Genomic DNA, 26161 nt, shown 5'->3' with positions numbered 1-26161 from the left:
ACACAAAATCTAGCTCTTAATGGATGACTCTAAATTATTATGATAAAACGTGCAGGAAATGTGTCCATGAGAGCTTGATAACTCTGAAAAAGCCACAGCTGAAGCCATTATCCTTATGTTGTTCATCTCTTGAACGATTTTGATTTCTGTGAGGCTGAATTCTTTTTTTTCCCTTCATTTTCTAGGAACAATTGACTCTGCTTGCCTGTCCTGAGGAAGGCTCCTGGGTATCATTGCTCTGGCAGGTGGTTTTCATTTGCCTGTCCAGAGATGCTGGCACTCTTGCAAACATAGCTCCCATCTCACTCCCAGCCATATCCCCAATGCTGCTTGCAACTAATACAATGGCTTGTTATATCCTAGAATATATGGTTGCAACAGTAATGTAGCCCTATCTTCCTTCAGCATGTCTTTGAAAAAGCATTTATTGGATTATTTACTTAGCAATTTATTTTTAACTTAAATTAAATGCACTATTTGAAAAATGTTTCTTCTGAAATAATAATGGTTGTCCACTTAACCTCTGACAAAGGAGCTGAATTGGAATGGGACCTTATTGTTAAGCCCTGGCAGCTGCTGCCTAAGTTTAGTTTCCTAAGCAACCTGGAAACTTAATTATACCCAAACAACAAGGACAAGTATTTAGAGGAAGAAGATTTAGTGAAATCACCATCATCAAGCATCTAAAAGCTGAGACCACTGAGAGAAAGAAAAATACAAATGAGAAAATTCTATTCGATGATCAAGCAAATTAACCACGAAGCTTTTAAAACAGTAATTTAAAAAAATCTTAGTATTTTAAATCTCTATTAAATGATCCTCAGTGTTTCAGTGGAATATCACATTACAACTGTTTATGCAGTCAGCTAAAATTGCATTGCCTGGGATAGTGCCTGCATCAAAGAGCTGTGGCATGTAGTGATTCCTTAAGGGGATGATCTTTGAACTAGCCCTTGAAAAATGTATACAATTTGGATATGCAGAAGGTTTATATATGATCTCAATTAATCTATTTATTCAATTATTGAATTTGAATTCCCAATGTCTTGCCATCACTGTTTACTGTCATATTTCCTGATGGCCCCTGCATCATTCCACTTCCCCACATCCCCTCAAAAACAGGTTTTGGGCAGAGGTAAGGTGGCACTAGGGGTAAAGAACCCACCTGCCAATGAAGGAGACATAGATTCGAACCCTGGATTGAGAAGATCCCCTGGAAGAAGGCATGGCAATCCAGTCCAGTATTCTTGCCTGGAAAATCCCATGGACAGAGAAGCCTGAGGACTGCAGTTCACAGGGTTGCAAAGAGTCGGACATGACTGAAGCAACTTAACACAGCACAAGGAATTATGAAATTCTAGCACCTCTGTAATTCCACATTATTATTAATGTAATCTCAAAACATTTATCTTCTATTGTTGAGAGTCTTCAATTTGAAAGACCTGTAAAGATCAGATTCTGAAACAAACTTTCAAGCAATTTACCAGTCCTTTCATCAGCACTTATACAGACAATCAAAGAGATTCTTCTCTGACACATCCCATTGAAGGACATTCTCCAATTCATTTAACAACCCATTGTGGTACTGGAAAATTCTAATTGAAAATCTTCCTAACATTAAACCAAAATGTGCCTCTCTGTATATTCTACCCATTGGTTCTAGCTATACCCGCACATCAAAACTAAACCCATTTCTATATCATTGGACATCTTTATACTTAAAGCTGATACCATGTTCCTCATTTTCATTTTCTTCCCCACACTAATTTTTCTCTATTTCTTCCAAACAATTTTTGCAATATGAAGAATAAGATTTGAAAAGCAAAGGGGTATTTCCTCCATCATCACATTTAAGCCTTTCCCTTCCATAATTTTTCATCCTCTCAATTCTCAGTCTGCTTCCTGATACTGACTAAAACTGTTCACTGTTTTTTACAACAAGACTCTAAGATGGAAAAGATTCACTCATTGTTCCCACGCTGAACAGCAAGTCGTATACCCTTGGTTGTCATTTTAAACAATTCACTTCACTGCTCTGAATAAAAGGTGGTAGATCACCTTTCAGATTTGATTCCCCTGGAGAGCATCCAGAAGCGTTTCCAGTGGTCTATGGCACAACCTGAACTATTATGCACCACCTGAAACAGATTTGGGTCTCTGGAATGGCAGCGATGTGTTCCCCACATCTATTCTGCTTACTGTAGAAATAGAAGAGAATGATTATTCATTCAACCATTTGCTCAGCTTTTTGTGGCCAGAACGACTTGCTCACTAACCCCTCAAATAACTCTTCCCAATTACAACATTGGATCATTTCCTTTTTGAGTTTTTGTTTCTGGAATTTATTTTTTGCTTCTCTTTGTGTTGATTCATTCTTGCTTACTCAGTGAAGATTTTTAGATTTTTTTGAAATATTTATTTGTTTATCCAGCTGTGTCTGGCCTTAGTTGTGGCATGCAGGGTCTTCATTTTGTCAGGCAGGATCTTCCACTGTGGCAGACGGGCTTAGTTTCCCCTAGGCATGTGGGATCTTAGTTCACCGATCATGGATCGAACCCAAGTACCCTGCATTGAAAGATGGATTCTTAACAACGGACCACCAGGGAAGTCCCTAGATTCTTTTTATGCACGTTGTTATACTCCTGAACTTGCTTTATAAATGCTCTATAACTCATGTATGTGTGTATCATTGGATCTGTTGAATAGGAACGTAGATATCTATTACTGATGAAGATATTCTTATGTGTTTTTCTGTATGTTTGTCTAAGTAGATTGAATAATCCTCAAAATTAATTAATATTTTCTTCACTTTTCCTCTTTTCATCTCTAATCTAGGACACAGTTCAGAACTTCTTGGTGCCTGTCAAATCTTTGAAGAAAAGAACTATGTATATTTTTTCAGATATTTAACTTTATTTTTTAATAAATACATAGCTGATATAGGTAGTTCTATTTATACTAGCAAATATATCTTTAAAACAAAACTGTGATAAATATGTGAAAATAAAATATACCTAGATAAAATGCTATGGGTGTATAAACTGAGTATAAAGTAGCACATTTAAAGCCAGAAAAATTGAAAAAAAAATAGACTGAAGGTCATAATCCTGTATATTAAACCATTTAAATAGATGGATTTCTATTCAAATTTTAAGAGATAAACAGAAACATGCCTTCATCCTGATGTTTAATTAATCCTCATTAACACAAAATCCTTCTGCTTGTTTAGATATACACAGCTCTCCCTCCCATCACAATTCTCTAAAGCATCAGCAAAACAGCATCTCTTCATATAAATGCAGAGAGTCACAAAAAGCAGTTCCATGGGTGGCTGCTAAATGATATCTCTAGAAATCTTTCTAATCTGTGACTCCTCAGTTTTAGCAGAAGTACTGAGTAAAACTAGTTGGCCTAAACTTCTTGTGCTGCTCAAGTTTCCAGCTGTGTCTGAGCTCTTCTCCTGTCTGGATGACTGTAAGTAGTCCATGCAATGTCTGAATATTTATCTACTTGTTTTTATCAGGGTTTCCTTTGATGACTTTGAGCTTCGTGGCTCTCAGATCACACCTCCTAGATGAAGCACTGGACTGTGAAATGGGTTATAGAATTACCCCCTCCCTCTGCCCTTCTCAAGGAGCCAGTGTTCACCATCCTCAGATAGGTTCTCAGTAGAGGAAGAAAAATACATAAAATGTTTTGTTCCCCTTAAATAAGAGATGGGTTAGAAAAATTGATCTCCAGATATTTTCATTGGTAGAAATTTCTTTATGCCTTAAATCCAAACCAAATGCAGAAAAACAAATGAACTACACAGTATTTAACTGGTCTTCACAAAAGTGAAAGTGTTAGTCACTCAGTTGTGTCCGACTCTTTGTGACCACATGGACTGTAGCCTGCCAGGCTCTACAGTCCATGGGATTCTCCAGGCAAGAATACTGGAGTGGGTTGCTATTTCCTTCTCCAGGGGATCTTCCCAACCCAGGGTCTCCTGCATTGCAGGTAGATGCTTTACTGTCTGAGATGCTCTTTAACTGGTCTTCACAAAACTAAGCAATATAAAAGGACTCTAGAGTTGGAACAACTCATTCACTGGCATAAAATGTGTAAGTTTTGAACTATCATGAGATCTATAACACTATAAACAAGAAGCACCTGTAGATGAACAATTGCTTGACTAATGGAGAAAACTGTCTGCAGCAGCATTAATTTTTAAAGTCTTTCTCTTACTGCCAAATATAGGGGCAACATGTGAGCCTAGTAGTCTATCTGCTACTTGTCATAGCAGATAGAGATAGAAGCTCTCCCTCCCCAGGCATCCATATTAGGCATATTCAGCAAGTATACCCTAGAGGAAAATAGAAGTTTAATGTTCCATTGATGAGTAGAGTTGAAAATGAAAAACAAGTGGATTTATAGATTTTCAGCTATGAAAACTTTAGACCTCACATACTGAATCTTGGTCAATGGCAGATACATTGACTGGTTTCTCAGTGCATATCCCATTATAAGGAAATAACAAGTCTAAGTGAGCACCAGCATAATACATAGAGCAGGATACCCAAACAGTTTGGCAAATACCACAGAACCAGTCTACAAAATGAAAAAAAGAAAGAGAGAGAGAGAGAAATTAAATGAGAAGAGTAAAGACGTTTATAAAATAACACTGGGGCTGCATTATAGACATGTAAGTATATTAACTATGGTTAGTTAAATACTCATTTTTACAATATTATCTGTATAATAAACTGTATGTGGTACATTAAAAAAGCTTCAATTCTCCTCTACTTGTATTTTTTTTATTATCCTTTTATACAGAGTCCCAAGAAAAGAACACCCTTGAGGATTGTTATAGTTTTACATCTTGAAAAGAGCTCACTGATATAAGTGGACAAAACTGTCAATTCAGTTCAGTTCAGTTCAGTTGCTCAGTCGTGTCCGACTCTTTGCGACCCCATGAACTGCAGCACGCCAGGTCTCTCTGTCCATCACCAACTCCCGGAGTCTACCCAAACCCATGTCCATCGAGTCGGTGATGCCATCCAACCATCTCATCCTCTGTCGTCCCCTTCTCCTCCTGCCCTCAATCCTACCCAGCATTAGGGTCTTTTCCAATGAGTCAACTCTTCGCATGAGGTGGCCAGTGTATTGGAGTTTCAGCTTCAACAGCAGTCCTTCCAATGAACACCCAGGATTGATCTCCTTTAGGATGGATTGGTTGGATCTTCTTGCAGTCTAAGGGACTCTCAAGAGTCTTCTCCAACACCACAATTCAAAAGCATCAATTCTGCGGCACTCAGCTTTCTTCACCATCCAACTCTCACATCCATACATGACCACTGGAAAAACCATAGCCTTGACTAGACGGACTTTTGTTGGCAAAGTAACGTCTCTGCTTTTAAATATGCTATCTAGGTTGGCCATAACCTTCCTTCCAAGGAGTAAGCGTCTTTTAATTTCATGGCTGCAATCACCACCAGCAGTGATTTTGGAGCACCAAAAAATAAAGTCTGACATTGTTTCCACTGTTTTCCCATCTATTTCCCATGAAGTGATGGGACCAGATGCCATGATCTTAGTTTTCTGAATGTCAAGCTTTAAGCAAACTTTTTCACTCTCCTCTTTCACTTTCATCAAGAGGCTCCTCAGTTCCTCTTCACTTTCTGCCATAAGAGTGGTGTCATCTGCATATCTGAGGTTATCGATATTTCTCCCAGCAATCTTGATTCCAGCTTGTGCTTGCTCCAGCCCAGTGTTTCTCATGATGTACTCTGCATATAAGTTAAATAAGCAGAGTGACAATTTACAGCCTTGACGTACTCCTTTTCCTATTTGGAACCAGTTTGTTGTTCCATGTCCAATTACATCCAACATTTTTTTTGCTTAAATAAGAAGACAGTACACTGCTTCCCTGAATCACTTGGCAAATCCCCACTGGCTATCTAGTTCACGTAGGTAGTATATATGTTTTCATGTTTCTCTCCATTGATCCCAGGAGGGAGGTTCAAGAGAGAGGGTACATAAGTATATCTGTGGCTGATTCATGTTGATGTATGGCAGAAACCAGCACAATATTGTAAAGCAATGTTAAAAATAAATTTCATTTTTTTGAAGTTAAAATTCATTTAAAAATAAAGTTTTAAAAAATCTAAAAAAAGAAGACAGTACAATGGAGTGGTATCCAAAGAAAATCCATTTGCACTTGAGTCTTCCTGATATTACAGTAGAATCTGGAAAATGATGAACACATTGGGAAAGTAACCAAACCACGGTCTTGTATATTCCACAGTAGTTATTATTTGGTTTACTGTCTCCTCTTCTCCACCTTTCCCCCACCCACACTATCTCTCAATTTTCATCTCCTTTACTCTGTCTAGCGTGTGCTGAGTATATCTCATCTCAAAACTGGTTTTTAAAAATCAGAATCACGGGGGAAGAACAAGATGGTGGAGGACTAGGTGGACATGGAGTGCATCTCTCTCCATGGATACATCAGGAACACAGAAGTGCTTGCAGAACACCAGTTGAGAGCAGACAGGAGTACCTGCCCACCGGAAAAGAATATATAGGACTATGCAAAACTCGGTAGGGTGAAGGAACTAGGGGGGAAAACAGGAATGTTTGTAGGACTGGACCTGCCCTTGGCAGGTGGGGGAACTGAAGCAGGCGTCGGATCCCCATATCAGGTCAATTGTCTGGGTCAGAAGAGAAACATTTAAGGCTGAGAGTTAAGCAGTTGATCTGTGGCAGCATAAATGTAATGAGAATCAGACAGTCGTTGCTGTAGCCATAATACCCTAGACAGGGACCCAAGTCCCCTAGAAGCAGCAGCTGGAAGCTGGAGTGTAAGGATTGTGGAGCAATCCCAGAACAAGGGCTGCTGTTGACTGCAGAGAGACAGACCAAGGAGACGTGAGGGAGGAGATTGGGATGGAAAATGCCAGTGGAGGAAAGCCAGGCCCCATGGAAGCAAGGCGATACTGCTGAGTCATGCCATTACCATAGCCTCTCTCTCCCCACACAGCCAGCATCAGCAGCTGAACCACAGAGAGACTGGCCCATCAAGCACCTGACACGCCAAACTGCAGAGTAGGGCTCCACTCAGGGTGCCCCTTTAAGTGCCTGACACACAGATTTACAGAGTAAGACCCCAGCCAGGGGTCTCCTTATATGTCCCTGATGCATGAAACAACAGAGAAGAACCCAGGCAAGGGAGCCCTCTAAGAGCCTGAATGGGTAGAGCTACAGAGAAAGACTAGCCAAAACAGCCTTCTGATCACCAGCTACCAGAGGCTCAATAAAAAACTCTGATAGGGACATAACTCCTGCGGCTGAGGCAGTCCATGTCCGTGAATACTTGGTGCCATCAGGGCCTCCGCGACCTAAGCAGCTGCGACACTTTCACGCTCAACCCTCACTGGGGCAGAGTTGCCACAGGTCACAAAAGTCTTGTGTCTATGCGTCTATGCATGCAGGGTCACTTAGATCATGTCCAGCTCTTTGCGACCCTGTCGTCTGCGGCCTGCCAGGCTTACCTGTCAGTGTTGTTCTCCAGGCAAGAATACTGGAGTATATTGACCAATACTACTCGCCATACTCTTCTAGAGCACTATATTTCCTGCTGCCCTAGCCGCCAACTCCCCTGAGTACCTGGTGCTGCCAGAACCACCATGACCCAAGCAGCTGCACCACCTCCACACCTGACTCTCACTGGGGCAGACCCAAGTCCTCCAAGGCAGCCTCAGGAGCAAACCCCAGTGGATGACCCACATGCAGAGGTGGAAATAAAACCACAATTGAAACCCAAGACAGTGTGACCCCAAACCTTCCCACCAGCCGTACAAGCTGCAGATTAAATCCGCATGGTCAACCAGTCAGACTCTGTGCTGGCCCCACAGCAGGTCCAGAGACCAGTACAGTGTTGGAGGGCATCCTAGGGAGGTAAGGTGAACTGTGAGTCTCAGTGAGGGAAAGTTCCCCAACAGCAGTGACTCAAGAAAAACATTTACTATTCTTATGTTTTGACTTGTTCTGTCGTTTCTTTTGGACTTTTTTCTTTTTCTTTTCTTTCTCTCCTTTGTTGTAGTTGTCAATGTTATTAGCACTATGAAATCTAATTAAGTTTTTGAGGGTATTTTTTTTTTCCAATAACACTTCTTTCTGCTGTTAGAAACCTTTGCCTCTACTTTGGCTTTTGCAGTTCTGTGGAGTTGTGGAGTTTTCCTCCTCCTTTCTCCTCCTCCTCCTCCTCCTTCTTCTTCTTTTCTTTTCTTTTTTTAATTTTAATTTAAAAAAATTTTAAATCTAATATTTTTTCTACATTTATTAGTTTATTTGCTTTTTCTACTGTTCTTTTCCCCTTGCAGTTAATCTTCAATGTATGTAAATATTCTTTATCTACCTATATGTAACTTTTCATTTCTATTCCTTCCTTCTTTCCTTTCTTTTTCTCACGATATTTGTTAGTTTTGTTTCCATTGCTTTATTCCCCAGTTGGCACCTTACTTTAGTTTCGTTTTCCAGTTTGTACTTTAGTTGGTTTTGTTCTTAACTTGTAGATATAATTTTTTATTTCCTTTGTTTGCCAGGTCAGTCTATTGTACTTTATTTTAATTGGACTGTTTGGATTTTGCTTATGGATATATGTGTATATGTATATGTGTATTCAGTTATTTTAATTATTACTTGCCTGATTTTGTAAATGTCATTTGTCTGGGGTTTGCCTTTGATTTATCATTTTTGTGTATTTGTTTTCATCTCACTTAATGCCATAACAAACCTCCTGTGGAGTCTCCATTCCTGGCCAGAGACCAAGCTCTGAGAATCTGGAGGGGGAGCACTGACTGCAAGACCCTAGACTACCAGAGAACTCCTAACATGAGCGAGTATCAAATAGTGAGAATAACCACAGAGGAAACCACTTAAATACAAGACCCAGCATCACCCAACTACCAGTAGTATCACTGTGAAGGACAACTCTTACAAACAACAAACAAGACAAAAATACAAACTCAATCATCAGCAGACAGGATTACCACCTCACTCAGCCCTGCCAGTCAGAGGGAAAAAAAGAAAAATCTCAGCATAAATCTCACCGTGTACAAAGCTTACATAAACCACTAGACCCACCTTAGGAGGGAAGAAACCAAAAAGAAGAAAGGCTTCAACTTTTAAGCCCCTAAAAGGAGACCTCAAATACAATAAGTTTAAAAAATAATAATGCTGAAAATGCAGAGAAATACTGCACAGATGAAGGAACAACCTAGAAACGTAGAAGTTCAAATTAATGAAGAGGAGATAGGCAAACTACCTGAAAAATAATTCAAAATATTGTAGCAAAGATGATCAAAAACCCTGAAAATAGAATGGAGAAAATGCAAGAATCAATTAACAGGGACCTACAGGTATTAAAGAATAAATATATAGACACAAACAACCCAATTACTGAAGTTAAGAATACTCTAGAAAGAATCAGTAGCAGAATATTTGAAGCAGAAGAATGGATCAGTGAGCTGGAAGATAAAATGGTGAACACTGATGAAAGAAATCAAAGAGAACATAAACAGATGGAGACATATTCCATGTTCCTGGGTAGGAAGAATCAATATTGTGAAAATTACTATACTACCAAGTGCAATCTACAGATTCAATGCTATCCTTATCAAATTATCAGTGGAATTTTTCACAGAACTAGGACAAAAAAATTTCACAATTCATATGGAAACACAAAAGACCCCGAAAAGCCAAATCTGTTTTGAGAAAGAAGAGTGGAGCTGGAGGAATCAACCTTCCTGATTTCAGATTATAATACAAAGCTATAGTCATCAAGATGGTACGGTACTGGCACAAAAACAGAAATACAGATTAATGGAACAAGATAGAAAGCCCAGAAATAAACCCATGCACCTATGGGCACCTTATTTTTGACAAAGGAGGCAAGAATATACAATGAGGGCAAAGACAGCCTCTTCAATAAATGGTGTTGGGAAAACTGGACAGCTACATGCAAAAGAATGAAATTAGAACACTTCTTAACACCATACACAAAGATACAGTCAAAATGAATTAAAGACCTAAATGCAAGACCAGAAGCTATAAAACTCTTAGAGGAAAACATAGACAGAACACTTGATGACATAAGTCAAAACAAGATCTTCTATGACCCACCTCCTAGAGTAATGGAAATAAAAACAAAAGTAAACAAATGGGACCTGATTAAACTTAAAAGCTTTTTCACAGCAAAGGAAACGATAAGCAAGGTGAAAAGACACCCCTCAGAGTGGGAGAAAATAATAGGAAATGAAACAACTGACAAAGGATTAATTTACAAAAGAAACAAGCAGCTCATACAACTCAATCAAAAAGTGGGGAAAAGACCTAAACAGACATTTCTCCAAATAAGACATACAGATGGCTAACAAACACACAAAAAGATCCTCAACATCACTCATTATTAGAGAAATACAAACCAAAACTGCAATGAGATATCATCGCACACTGGTCAGAATGGTTATCATCAAAAAGTCTACAAACAATAAATGCTGGACAAGGTGTGGAGAAACAAGAACCCTCTTGCACTGTTGGTGGGAATGTAGATTGATTCAGCCACTATGGAAGATGGTATGGAGATTCCTTGAAAACCTAAGTATAAAACCAATATATGACCCAGCAATCCCACTCCTAGACATATACCTTGAGGAAACCAAAACTGAAAGAGACACATGTATTCCATTGTTCATTGCAGCACTACTTACAATAGCTAGAACATGGAAGTAACCTAGATGTCCATCGACAGATGAATAGATAAAGAAGTTATGGTACATATGCACAATGGAATATCACTCAGCCATAGAAAGGAATGCATTTGAGTCAGTTCTAATGAGGTGGATGAACCTAGAGTCTATTATATAGAGTGAAGTAAGTCAGAAATAGAAAGATAAATATCATATACTAGTACATATATACACAATCTAGACATATGGTGCCAAAGAATTTATTTGCAGGGCAGCAATGGAGAAACAGTCATAAAGAACCGACTTATGGACACAGAGAGAGGGGAAGAGAGGGTGAGATGTATGCAGAGAGTAACATGAAAGCTTACGTTACCATATGTAAAATAGAAGCCAGTGGGAATTTGCTGTATGTCTCAGGAAACTCAAACATGGGCTCTGTATCAATCTAGATGGGTGGGATGAGGAGGGAAATAGGAGGGAGATTCAAGAGGGAGGGGATATATGTATATCTATGGCTGATTCATGTTGAGATTTGACAGAAAACAACAAAGTTCTGTAAAGAAACTATCCTTCAATTAAAAAATAAATTAATTTTTAAAAGTCAGAATCATGTTATAAAGGTATTGAGACATGTGGCCATGTCCAAAATGCCCAATTTGGTTGACAGATATAATGATGTTCCAAAAAAGATTCATTCTAAGTGAGAATAATGTCTTCTCTGTGTATATTACTATCAAATTAGAGTGCTTTTGATTGAACAACAAAAGCTTTTGTTGAACAACAACAAATCAAATGCTCAGGTGCCTAAGATATTTGAGCTTTGAAACATTGGAATTTAAGATTGGAAGATACACTAGAGCATATGTGGTCTAAGCACCACATTAGTCATTCTAGGGAAAAAGATGGATTCAGATAGATCCATAACTCAATATCTTCAGTATTGCAATCTCACTACACCACATTTGTCTCACTAGTGCAAAACAATTACAAAATGACTGTCTATGCTGTTCTATTTGTCTGTCTCTCTCCTTCTCCATTACGTTTCTCTCTCATTTTCTTTTCTAGTGAGTATGGAATCTAGTAGTTAAAAGGATGGACTCTGGGGTCAGATCCTGTCTCCATCATTTATTAACCTCAGGAATTTTTTAAAGTCACAATTTTTAAACTTACAAAGTAGATACCAATGTTACAGGGTTGTGGTATTAAATAAGATAATTTATGTATTGATTTCAGCTCAGTGTCATAAATAAGTGCTTAAAAATGTTAGCTATAACTGTAATTTCTATAACTAATGCATGATTACAATAAAAAATGTGGAAAGACTAGTAAAGTTGGTGGTAGTGGTTTAGTCACTAGGTCATGCCCTACTCTTGCTACCCCATGGACTGTAACCTGCCAGGCTCCTTTGCCCATGGAATTCTCCAGACAAGAATACTGGGGTGGGTTGCCATTTCTTTCTCCAGGGGATCTTCCTGACCCAGGGATCGAACCCAGGTCTCCTTCACTGCAGGCAGTTTCTTTGCTGATTGAGCTACAAGTGAAGCCCTAGGAAAGATAAGATTCACTATTAAAATGGCCATAACCTCTCAATTTAAAGAGAACTGCTGTTAATATACATACACACACAAACACACATATATATATATGTAGAAAAAACTACATGTACTCCTTGTTGTTCAGTTGCTCATTCATGTCTGACTCTTTGCAACCCCATGGACTGTATAGCCCACCAGGCTCCTACATTCATGGTATTTCCCAGGCAAGAATAATGGAGTGGATTGCTATTTCCTTCTCCAGAGGATCTTCTCCATTCAGGGATCGAACTTACATCTCCTGCATTAGTAGACGGATTTTTTACTGCTCAGTAACCAGGAAGCCACCACATATTTTTGTATATACAACTAATATATTACTTTCCATATCACTGAATTCACAAAATTGAATGAAATTAATTTACTAATGACAAATTCTTTTGCAACTAGTTACCAACCTGTTATTTTCTAGTACGAACTTCACCCTGGCAAATATAAAAATAAATCAAGGAACATCAATCTTGGTGGATTTGTTATCAGCTTTGGGCTAAAAGCAAAGCAGAAAATAATAAAGTGATAAAACATCAAGGACCAGATGCCATGATCTTAGTTTTCTGAACATTGAGCTTTAAGCTCACTTTTTCACTCTCCTCTTTCACTTTCATCAAGAGGCTCTTTAGTTCTTCTTCACTTTCTGCCATAAGGGTGGTGTCATCTGCATATCTGAGGTTATTGATATTTCATGGGAAATAGATGGGGAAACAGTGGAAACAGTGTCAGACTTTCTTTTTTGGGGCTCCAATATCACTGATGATGATGATTGCAGCCATGAAATTAAAAGACGCTTACTCCTTGGAAGGAAGGTTATGGCCAACCTAGATAGCATAATTAAAAGCAGAGACATTACTTTGCCAACAAAAGTTTGTCTAGTCAAAGCTATGGTTTTTCCAGTGGTCGTGTATGGATGTGAGAGTTGGACAGTGAAGAAAGCTGAGTGCCACAGAATTGATGCTTTTGAACTGTGGTGTTGGAGAAGACTCTTGAGAGTCCCTTGGACTGCAAGGAGAGCCAATTAATCCATCCTAAAGGAGATCAATCCTGGGTGTTCATTGGAAGGACTGCTGTTGAAGCTGAAACTCCAATACACTGGCCACCTCATGCGAAGAGTTGACTCATTGGAAAAGACCCTAATGCTGGGAAGGATTGAGGGCAGGAGGAGAAGGGTATGCCAGAGGATGAGATGGTTGGATGACATCACTGACTCGATGGACATGGGTTTGGGTAGACTCCGGGAGTTGGTGATGGACAGGGAGGCCTGGTGTGCTGCAATTCATGGGGTCGCAAAGAGTCGGACACTACTGAGCGGCTGAACTGAACTGAAACCATCAGGAAGTAACAGTTAGAACTGGACATGGAACAACAGACTGGTTCCAAATAGGAAAAGGAGTACATCAAGGCTGTATATTGTCACCCTGCTTGTTTAACTTATTTGCAGAGTACATCATGAGAAACGCTGGGCTGGAGGAAGCACAAGCTGGAATCAAGATTGCTGAGAGAAATATCAATAACTTCAGATATGCAGATGACACCACCCTTATGGCAGAAAGTGAAGAAGAACTAAGGAGCCTCTTGATGAAAGTGAAAGAGGAGAGTGAAAAAGTTTGCTTAAAGCTTGACATTCAGAAAACTAAGATCATGGCATCTGGTCCCATCACTTCATGGCAAATAGATAGGGAAACAGTGGCTGACTTTATTTTTCCGGGCTCTAAAATCACTCCAGATGGTGATTGCTGCCATGAAATTAAAAGACGCTTACTCCTTGGAAGGAAAGTTATGACCGAGCTAGATAGCGTATTAAAAAGCAGAGACATTGCTTTGCCAACAAAGATCTGTCTAGTCAAGCATATGGTTTTTCCAGTGGTCATGTATGAATGTGAGATTTGGACTATCAAGAAAGCTGAGCGCCGAAGAATTGATGCTTTTGAATTGTGGTGTTGGAGAAGACTCTTGAGAGTCCCTGGGACTGCAAGGAGATCCAACCTGTCCATCCTAAAGGAGATTAGTCCTGGGTGTTCATTGGAGGGACTGATGTTGAAGCTTAAACTCCAATACTTTGGCCACCTGATGCGAAGAGATGACGCATTGCAAAAGACCCTTATGCTGGGAAGGATTGAGGGCAGGAGGAGAAGGGGATGACAGAGGATGAGATGGCTGGATGGCATCATCGACTCGATGCACATGGGTTTCAGTAGACTCTGGGAGTTGGTGATAGACAGAGAGGCCTGGTGTGCTGCGGTTCATGTGATCACAAAGAGTCAGAGACGACTGAGCGACTGAACTGAACTGAACTGATTAAACCATCACTAATTATTAGAAAACTGCAAATGAAAACTACAATGAGAAACCACCTCACACCAATCAGAATGGCCATTTCCAAACAATCTACAAACATTAAGTTCTGGAAAGGGTGTGGAACTACCATATGATCCAGTAATCTCACTCCTGGGCATATATCTGGAAAAGATGAAAACTCGAATTAAAAATTATAGCACTTGCATATTCATAGCAACACTTTTCACAAAAATCAAGATATGGGTGTAACTTTAATGTCCATCAACAGATGAATGGATTAAGAAGATGTGACATAGATATATAGATATATGCACTGGAATATTACTCAGTCATAAAAAAACCATGAAATATTGCATGGATGGGCCCAGAGATAATCATACTAAATGAGGTATATTAGATAAAGACAAATAGTATATATCATTTACATATGGAACCTAAGAAAATAATACAAATAAACCTTTTCTTTCTTTCTTCTTTTTTTTTTTTTACAAAACAGAAATAGATTCACAGATATACAGAACAAAATTATGGCTACCAAAGGGGAAGGGGAAGGGTAAATTAGGAGTATGGGACAGAGTGCCTGTAGAACTATAGATGGAGGTTTGTAACATTGTAGAGAAGGCAGTGACCGAAATCACCCCAAAAGAAAAGAAATGCAAGAAGGCAAAGTGGTTGTCTAAGGAGGTTTTACAAATAGTTGTGGAAAGAATACAAGTGAAAGGCAGAGAGAAAGGGAAAGATATGTTCAACTGAATGCAGAGTTCCAGAGAATATCAAGGAGACATAAGAATGCCTTCTAAAGTGAACAATGCAAAGAAATAGAGGGAAACAATAGAATGGGAAAGACTAGAGATTCCCTCAAGAAAACAGGAGATATCAAGGGAACATTTCATGCAAGGATGGGCCTGAAAAAGGACAGAAATATTGAAGATCTAACAGAAGCAGAAGAGACGAAGAAGTGGAAAGAATACAGAGAAGAACTATATAAAAAAGGTCTTAATGATCCAGATAGCCACGATCATGTGATCACTCACCTAGAGCCAGACATCCTAGAGTGTGAAGTTAACTGGGCCTTAGGAAGCATTACTACAAACAAAGCTAGTGGAGGTGATGGAATTCCAGCTGAGCGATTTGAACTCCTAAAAGATGATGCTGTTGGAGTGCTACACTCAACATGTCAGCAATTTTGGAAAACTCAGCAGTGGCCACAGGACTGGAAAAGGTCAGTTTTCATTCCAAACCCAGAGAAGAGCAATTCCAAAGGATTATGAAGCTACCATACAGTTGCCCTTATTTCACATGCTACTAGGTTATGCTCAAAATCCTTCAAGCTAGATTTCAGCATTACATGAATTGAGAAAATTCGAAAGTACAAACTGGGTTTAAAAAATGCAGAAGAAGCAGAGATCAAATTGCAAACATTCATTGAATCCTAGAGAAAGCATGGGAATTCCAGAAAAAACATCTGCTTCTGCTTCATTGACTATGCTAAAGCCGTTGACTGTGTGGATCACAACAAACTGAGGAAAATTCTTAAGGAGATGGGAATACCAGACCATCTTACCTTTCTCCTGAGAAACCTATATGTGGGTCAAGAAGCAACAGTGGACATGGAACAAAATTGGTTTCATGGGACAAAACTGGACTGTTTCAAAATTGGGAAAGGAATATGACAAGGCTGTATATCGTCACACTGCTTATTTAACTTCTATACAGAGTACATTATGTGAAATTCCAAACTGGATGAATCACAATATGGAATCAAGTTTGCTGGAAGAAATATCAACAACCTCAGATATACAGATGATACCACTCTAATAGCAGGAAGTGAAGAGGAACTAAAGAGCCTCTTGATGAGAGTGAAAGAAGAGAGTGAAAAAGTTGGCTCAAAACTCAACATTCAAAAAACGAAGATCATGGCATCTGGTCCCACCTCTTAATGGCAAATAGAAGGCAAACAAGTGAGAACAGTGATAGATTTTCTTTGGCTCTAAAATCACTGCAGATGGTGACTGCAGCCATGAAATTAAAAGATGCTTGCTTCTTGGAAGGAAAGCTCTGAAAAACCTAGACAGTTTATTAAAAAGCAGAGACATCACTTTGCTTACAAAGGTCCATATAGTCAAAGCTACAATTTTTCCAGCAGTCACATGCAGGTATGAGAGTTGGACCATAAAGAAGGCTGTGGGCCAAAGAATTTATGCTTATGAACTGTGGTGCTGGAGAAGATTCTTGAGAGTCCCTTGGACAGCAAGGAGATCAAACCAGTCAATCTTAAAGGAAATGAACACTAAATATTCATTGGAAGGACTGACATTGAAGCTGAATCCCCAATACTTTGACAGAGACAATGAGTTGTTCAGAGACAACTCATTGGAAAAGACCCTGATGCTGGGAAATATTAAATGGATAAGGGGGTAGCAGAGGATAAGATGGTTAGGTAGCATCACTGACACATTACACATGAGTTTGAGCAAACTCTAGGAGATAGTGAAGGACAGAGAAGCCTGATAGCTCATGATGTTGCAAAGAGTTGGACATGACTTAGTGACTGAACACCAATAAATGGGATTAATAGATCCACTACTATATATAAAATAGATAAATATTAATAACAAGAATTTACCATGTAGCACAAGGGACTATGTTCTTTCTCTTGTAATAACCTATAATGTTGACTAATAAACATTTATCTTTAAATTATATTTCTTGTAAAGACTTTCAAGACTTTTATATTGCTAATTGTGATGTCTCATTGTTTTTATACATATCTGTGGTATAATGTGTGTGATGAATCTAGCATTATGTAAAATTAAGTTTATCCAAGGAGAACCAGTGAAATTCACTGCACCCACCTAAAATACCACATCATACAAGACAGCAATGAATGCTAAGAGGTTGCATTTGGTTGATTTTGTGATTCTTGGACTCTTTCCTCACCACCTCCAGTGGGTTTTATTCCCTAAGATATGATCTTGCCTTATTAAATTTTGCTCTACTTATTCATTTATTTACTCATTCATTTACTTATTCCATGTTTTTTTGAGTTCCTACTACAAGTCCAAAGTTACGCTAAAGATTTGGGACTAAAAAAATTCACAAAATAAGGTCATTGTTTTAAAAGGTTAGAATTCAACCAAGGAAATCAACAAGTGCAGAGAAAATTTATGTCATGCATTGTGATAAGTATAAAAACAGAGGGAAGCAAAAAACACTGTGGAAATAGGCAGATAGAGATTTATATTCAGCCTGGAGATAGTCAAAGAAGGGCCATTGTAGGATATGACATCAAACTTAATTACATCTTAAAGACTGTCTAGGAGACTACTGGTTGTGTGACCTTGAATATTTATGCTTGATATTTAAGCTCTCTTAACTTCAGTTTTTGCATAAATATATTGCTTGTTTTAATATAGACTGTGTATTTAAGTAGTGTCTATCAATATGATACATGCAATAAAAGTTTGCATTTTTTTATTATTGACTTGTGTTGCTTCCCCACTTCATTTTGTGCCTATGAATACTATTCATTCTTTTCCAAATTAGTAAGTAAAGTTATTTTCTGGAAATAACTTATAACTTTGGAGCAGGATCCTGCATTTAGATAGAATACAAATTTAACTATCACTAAAAATGACTGTCTTCATTCAGGAACAGCAGAGGACTTATAAACACCCACGGAATATTTACAGGGAAGCAGACAGTAAGTCTAGCATCATCACACAATCCAGATGTTCCACTGGAATTTATAGTCACCTGTTGCTTCTCTTAGCCATAACGTGTCCCTAATTTAAGAGACAATTTTATTCAGAGTTATCTTTTTAAGAGGCATTACTCTCTTTAAAACATACCTTGAGTCATTTCACTGTTTTGAGAGCAATATACCTACTATATAGAAATAATATTATAATAGATAAAAGAGTTCAGAAAGCCATCAATATTTAAGGGCAACATGCTGTATATTATTTAAAAAATGAAGAAAAGTATAAAATACAAAATATAGGAAAACAATTGATCTTTCATCTTTATGAATTTGATCTCCCATCTTTACATATTTGATCTCCCATCTTTACAAATGGCTGCTCCAAGTTCTGTTCCAAAATGGTGTCAGGGCTTTCACTGCTGTCATCAATTGCCATCAGCATTGCCTTTAACTGACATAATCACTGATTGTTACAGTTAGTGCCCATTAGTATAGAGTAAAATTAGAGTGTCAGTCATACAGAATTGCCCATTATGTCCATAGAATACACAAAGTTCATCACTTATGATTAACATTACCAGAGTGAATTCAAAAAAAATTATGAAAGACCTGTCACTTTATAACGCTGTCAGATGTGAATATCAGACATGATGTACAAACTGTCAAAACTCAATGTTTTGCTATTGAAAACCCAGACTTTAGATGAAATGGCATGGAGAATTAGAGAAACAATGTGGTTAGTAAATAAGAACTTTGAGTGAATCAATAGACAAAGTATTTTGTGATTATCAAAAATAATATATAAAATGTATTTGATATAGTTCAGTTCAGTTCAGCCGCTCAGTCATGTCCGACTCTTTGCAACCCCATGAACCGCAGCACGCGAGGCCTCCCTGTCCATCACTAATTCCCTAAGTCCACCCAAACCCATGTCCATCCAGTCAGTGATGCCATCCAGCCATCTCATCCTCTGTTGGCCCCTTCTCCTCCTGCCCTCAATCTTTCCCAGCATCAGAGTATTTTCCAGTGAGTCAGCTCTTCTCATCAGGTGGCCAAAGTATTAAGAGTTTCAGCTTCAGCATCAGTCCTTCCAAAGAATATTCAGGGCTGATCTCCTTTAGGATGGACTGGTTTGATCTCCTTGCAGTCAAAGAGACTCTCAAGAGCCTTCTCCAACATCACAATTCAAAAGCATCAATTCTTCGGTGCTCAGCTTTCTTTATAGTCCAACTCTCACATCCATACATGAGTATTGGAAAAACCATAGCCTTGACTAGGCAGACTTTTGTTGGCAGAGTAATGTCTCTGCTTTTTAATATGCTATCTAGGTTGGTCATAGCTTTCCTTCCAAGGAGTGTCTTTTAATGTCATGGCTACAGTCACCATCTTCAGTGATTTTGGAGCCCAGAAAAATAAAGTCAGCCACTGTTTTCCCATCTATCTTCCATGAAGTGATGGGACCGGATGCCATGAGCTTAGTTTTCTGAATGTTGAGCTCTAAGCCCACTTTTTCACTCTCCTCTTTCACTTTCATCAAAAGGCTCTTTAGTTCTTCTTCACTTTCTGCCATAAGGGTGGTGTCATATGCATATCTGAGGTTATTGATATTTCTCCCAGCAATCTTGATTCCAGCTTGTGCTTCCTCCAGCCCAGCGTTTCTCATGGTGTACTCTGCATATAAGTTAAATAAGCAGGATGACAATATACAGCCTTGACGTACCCCTTTCCTGATTTGGAACCAGTCTGTTGTTCCATGTCCAGTTCTAACTGTTGTTTCCTGACCTGCATACAGGTTTCTCAAGAGGCAGGTCAGGTGGTCTGGTATTCCCATCTCTTTCAGAATTTTCCACAGTTTATTGTGATCCACCCAGTCAAAAGCTTTGGCATAGTCAATAAAGCAGAAATTGATGTTTTTCTGGAACTCTCTTGCTTTTTCGATGATCCAGCGGATGTTGGCAATTTGACCTCTGGTTCCTCTGCCTTTTCTAAAGCCAGCTTGAACATCTGGAAGTTCACAGTTCATGTATTGCAGAAGCCTGGCTTGGAGAATTCCAAGCATTTCTTTACTAGCATGTGAGATGAGTACAACTGTGCGGTAGTTTGAGCATTCTTTGGCATTGCCTTTCTTTGGGATTAGAATGAAAACTGACCTTGTGGCTTCTGCTGAATTTTCCATATTTGCTGGCATATCAAGTGCAGCACTTTCACAGCGTCATCTTTTAGTATTTGAAATAGCTCAACTGGAACTGCATCACCTCCACTAGCTTTGTTCGTAGTGATCCTTTCTAAGGCCCACTCGACTTCACATTCCAGGATGTCTGGCTCTAGGTGAGTGATCACACCATTGTGATTGTCTGGGTCGTGACGAACTTTTTTGTACAATTCTTCTGTGTATTCTTGCCACCTCTTCTTAATATCTTCTGCTTCTGTTAGGTCCCTACCATTTCTGTCCTTTATTGAGCCCATCTTTGCATGAAATGTTCCCTTGATAGCTCTAATTCTCTTGAAAAGATCTCTGCTGCTGCTGCTAAGTCGCTTCAGTCGTGTCCGACTCTGTGCGACCCCATAGACAGCAGCCCACCAGGCTCCGCCGTCGCTGGGATTCTCCAGGCAAGAATACTGGAGTGGGTTGCCATTTCCTTCTCCAGTGCGTGAAAGGGAAAAGTGAAAGTGAAGTTGCTCAGTCATGTCCGACTCTTAGCGACCCCATGGACTGTAGCCTACCAGGCTCCTCTGTCCATGGGATTTTCCAGGAAAGAGTACTGGAGTGGGGTGCCATTGCCTTCTCTGGAAAAGATCTCTAGTCTTTCCCATTCTGCTGTTTTCCTCTATCTCTTTGCATTGATCACTGAGGAAGTCTTTCTTATCTCTCCTTGCTATTCTTTCGAACTCTGCATTCAAATGGGAACCTTTATAAAATCCTCCTCTCACTGTTTGTTTTGTCTCACTAAACCCAATGAGATGCCAAAGCATTGGTGAAAAATGTAATTTTAATTCCTGACTGTACAACCTCAAAAGAAATCAACTGTAATTTTCTTGAGGTAGTGATTAATAATGCTCAACTCTAACTATTCATTATTTAAATAGAGGACTCGAAACTTAAGAAAAATTATGTGATGGCTCCAGGCTCCATCACGAACCGTAGAGTTATCTTAAGTTTGGGATCCGCTCGGATAGTAAGACAGAAAGACGTCTCTGACGTCTGTAACTGTGGAGCCATCATTCGGGAGTTGCAATGCTTATCAAATGCAGTTAGGTTTTCAAACACCAGAATTAGTAACCGAAAAACTTTCCTCTTTGTAGACATCAATAGCTATGAAATATCATTAGTGTTTCAACAAGGTGGCACCAAACCCTTTATATATTTCAAACATTTTAACAATATCTTTGCTATAAAATTATAAGCCTACATGTGTTTGTAATAACAAAGATGCCTGTCCCATTCCCAGAAGTACCTACTGTTAACTATTGAATGTATATATTTTCAGGAATTTTCTAAGCATATAAAGGTATTAGTATACTTTTTATATATGTTTATATATAAGATATATATTTTATAAATAATATATCTATAATATATTTTATATTTTATATATTTTATTACATTTTATATTATATATTCTTATACATATATATTCTTTATATTTATATATTGGTATATAAAAGTATTAATATTGGTATACTCTACATACTATTTCCAGGATAAAGTTCTGGAAATAGCTATCCGCCTGCAATGCAGGAGACCCTGGTTCAATTCCTGGGTCAGGAAGATCTGCTGGAGAAGGGATAGACTACCCATACCAGTATTCTTGGGCTTCCCTTGTGGCTCAGCTTGTAAAGAATCCACATGCAATGTGGGAGACCTGGGTTCAATCCCTGGGTTGGGAAGACCCCCTGGAGAAGGGAAAGGCCTGGAGAATTCCATGGACTATGTAGTCCATGGGGTCACAAAGAGTCGGACACGATTGCGAGACTTTCACTTTCACTTCTTGAAATAGCTGTTGAATTAATATATATATGTATATTTCAAATGTTCAGATACTTTTATATCTATACCTACATCAACCTCTCACCCAGCTATCTCCTCAAATTGCCTTCCAACGTGTGTGCTCCCATTTACATTTCCACTGTTGTATAAAAGAGCACTACCAATTTTTTAATACTTGCAAAAATAAATGGAAACTTAGAATTTTGTTTTAATTTAGCTTTTTCATCATGAAGATAGCTTATTATCTCTATTATATTTATGAGTAATTTATGTTATCTGTGTCCTTAAGATTTTTTAAAAATTATTTTCTTTATTGAGGTGATGGCACTTTTTTCTTTAACAGCTTTATTGATATGTATCTCACATAGAAAATTTTCCTATTTAAAATATATTATTCAAGGATTTTCGTTTATTCACAGAGCTGTGTAAGCATTATCACAATCTAATTTTAGAATATTTTTAGCACCCTCACAAGAACCATGTACACACTAGCAATCATCCCCTATTATTTCTTCCCTCACCTTGTTCCCAGTCACAAGTAAACATGAGTTTACCTTTTATATCCATGAATTGAATTTCCAGACATTTCACATAAATGTAAATGTACATATTAAGTCTTTATGGCTGGATTTTTCATGCAGCTTGATATCTTCAAGTTAATACACATAGCACATATCAGTACTTCATTTCATTTTTATTGCTGAATAATGTTCCATAATGTAGATATACCATTTTTGGTTATCCATCATCATGGATGATTGTTTTATCATTTATGATTGTTCATGGTAGACATCCATCACGGCTGCTATCTAGTGATGGACATTTAGACTGTTTCCACTTTGGGGATATTATGAATAGTAATACTATAAATATTTGTGTACAATTTTTGTAAAGACATATTTTCATTTCTTTTGAGTATATCTGCTAAGAATTACCGGAGAAGGCAGTGGCATCCCACTCCAGTACCCTTGCCTGGAAAATCCCATGGACGGAGGAGCCTGGTAGGCTACAGTCCATGGGGTCGCTAAGAGTCGGATACGACTGAGCGACTTCACTTTCACTTTTCCCTTTCATGCAATGGAGAAGGAAATGGCAACCCACTCCAGTATTCTTGCCTGGAGAATCCCAGGGACCGCAGAGCCTGGTGGGCTGCCGTCTATGGGGTCGCACAGAGTCGGACACAACTGAAGCGACTTAGCAGTAGCAGCAGCTAAGAATTACTGGATGATGTGGTTTAGCAATGTAAGGACCAAACTCTTCTCTAAAGAGATTACACCATTTTGTATTGGCAGCAACAATGTATAAAGGTTCCATTTTTTCCTACATTTTATTGACTTGTTATTGTCTTTCCCTTTTATTTTACATATTGTAGTGAGTATGGAATGATATCTCATTGTATTTTTATTTACATTTTCCTAAAGACTATTAAAGATGAGCACCATTTCATGCATTTATTGGTCATTTGTATATCTTCATTAGATAGATCTTCAACCGTTTTTAATTGAAGTAATCTTTTTAATGATGGGCTGTAAGTGTTCATATATCCCAAATGTATGTCCTTTGTCAGTGTCAGTTGCCTCTTCACATTCTTTATGGTATCCCTTAATACACAAAAGTTTTCAGTTTTGTGGAAGTCCAATTTACCTATATTTTTTCTTTTGTCATTAATGCATTTGGCATCATGTCTTAAAAACTATTGCCTAATCAAATGTCATAAAGATTTATTATTATGTTTTCTAGGAATTTTATAATTTTCTTAACTTTAGATCTATGATCCACTTGAGTTAATTATTGTGTATCATTGGAGATAAGGGACAAAATCCATTAATTTATATACAGATTTCCAATTGTCTCACCACCATCTGTTGTGAAGATTACACTTCCCAATTGAATTGTCTTGACACCCTTGTTGAAAATAAGTTGATATTAAATATAAGGGTTTATTTCTACACTCAATTTTATATTGATTTATATGTCTTTCTTTATAATAGCACCACATGGTATCGATTACTAAAGTTTTATGTTTGAAATTTAGAAACATGAAAATTTATTCTATGTCTATTTTTTCTTGTTGTTGATGATTTTGGCTAAACTAAAGCAAAAGTGAAAGTGAAAGCCCCTCAGTCGTGTTCAACACTTTGTGACCCCATGAACTATACAGTTCAAGGAATTCTCCAGGCCAGAATACTGGAGTAGGTAGCCTTTCCCTTCTCCAGGGTATCTTCCCAACCCAGAGATCAAACCCAGGTCTCCCACATTGACTATACTAGGTCGGCTCCATTTCCATATAAATTTTAGTAACAGACTGTCAATATATGCAACAAACAAACAAGCAAACCAAAAACGTAAGCTTTCTGAGAAACATTTCCCTGACTCTGTAGCTCAGTTTTGGGAGTACCACCATCTTAAGAATGTCTCATAAGCATGAGTTATCTTTCCATTTATTTAATTAGTTCACTCACTCACTTGTGTCTGCCTCTTTGGGACCCCATGGACTACGGCACTCCAGGCTTCCCTGTCCATCACCAACTCCCGGAGCTTGCTCAAACTCATGCCCATTGAGTCGGTGATGTCATCCAACTATCTCATCCTCTGTCATCACCTCCTCCTCCCACCTTCAATCTTTACCAGCATCAGGGTCTTTTCAAATGACTCAGCTCTTCTCATCAGGTGGCCAAAGTATTAAGAGTTTCAGCTTCAGCATCAGTCCTTCCAATGAATATTCAGCACTGATTTCCTTTAGGATGGACTGGTTTGATCTCCTTGCAGTCCAAGAGACTCTCAAGAGTCTTCTCCAACACTACAGTTCAAAAGCATCAATTCTTCAGTGCTCAGCTTTCTTTATGGTCCAACTCTCACATCCATACATGACTACTGGAAAAACCATAGCTTTGAATACATGAATCTTTGTCAGCAAAGTAATGTCTCTGATTTTTAATATGCTGTCCAGGTTGGTCATAACTTTTCTTCCAAGAAGCAAGTGTCTTTTAATTTCATGGCTGCAGTCACCATCTGCAGTGATTTTAGAGCACCCAAAAGTAAACTCTTCCATTGTTTCTTATCTATTTGCCATGAAGTGATGGGACTGGATGCCATGATCTTAGTTTTTTGAATGTTGAGTTTTAAGCCAGCTTTTTCACCCTTCTCTTTCACTTTCATCAAGAGGCTCTTTAGTTCTTGGCTTTCTGCCATAAGGGAGATGTCATCTACAAATCTGAGGTTATTGATATTTCTACTGGTAAGCTTGATTCCAGCTTGTGCTTTACCATGCAGACATTTTGCATGGTGTACTCTGCATATAATTTAAATAAGCAGGGTGACAGTATACTGTCTTGATGTACTCTTTCCCCAATTTGGAACCAGTCTGTTGTTCCATGTCCAGTTCTAAATGTTGCTTCCTGACCTGCATACAGATTTCTCAGGAGACAGGTAAGGTAGTCTGGTATTCCCATCTCTTGAAGAATTTTTCACAGTTTGTCATGATCCTCACAGTCGAAGACGTGGCATGGCCAATAAAGCAAAATTAGATGCTTTTCTTGAACTCTCTTACTTTTTCTATGATCCAACTGATGTTAACAATTTGATCTCTGGTTCCTCTGCCTTTTCTAAAACCAGCTTGAGCATCCGGAAATTCTCAGTTCACATACCGTTGATGCCTCACTTTGAGAATTTTGAGCATTACTTTGCTATCATGTGAGATGTGTGCAGTTGTGTGGTAATTTGAACATTCTTTGGCACTGCCTTTCTTTGGGATTAGAATGAAAACTGACGTTTTCCAGTCTTCCAAAATGTTTTTTTTTTTTTACAGTGTACAAGATTTGCAGTTCTTTTGCTAAATTTATTACTAAGAATTTTA

Source organism: Giraffa tippelskirchi, chromosome 5 (assembly GCF_054371585.1).
Source record: "Giraffa tippelskirchi isolate mGirTip1 chromosome 5, T2T-mGirTip1v1.2.pri, whole genome shotgun sequence".
Taxonomy (NCBI): domain Eukaryota; kingdom Metazoa; phylum Chordata; class Mammalia; order Artiodactyla; family Giraffidae; genus Giraffa; species Giraffa tippelskirchi.
The sequence above is the reverse complement of the archived record's forward strand: the minus strand, read 5'-3'. Positions refer to the sequence as shown.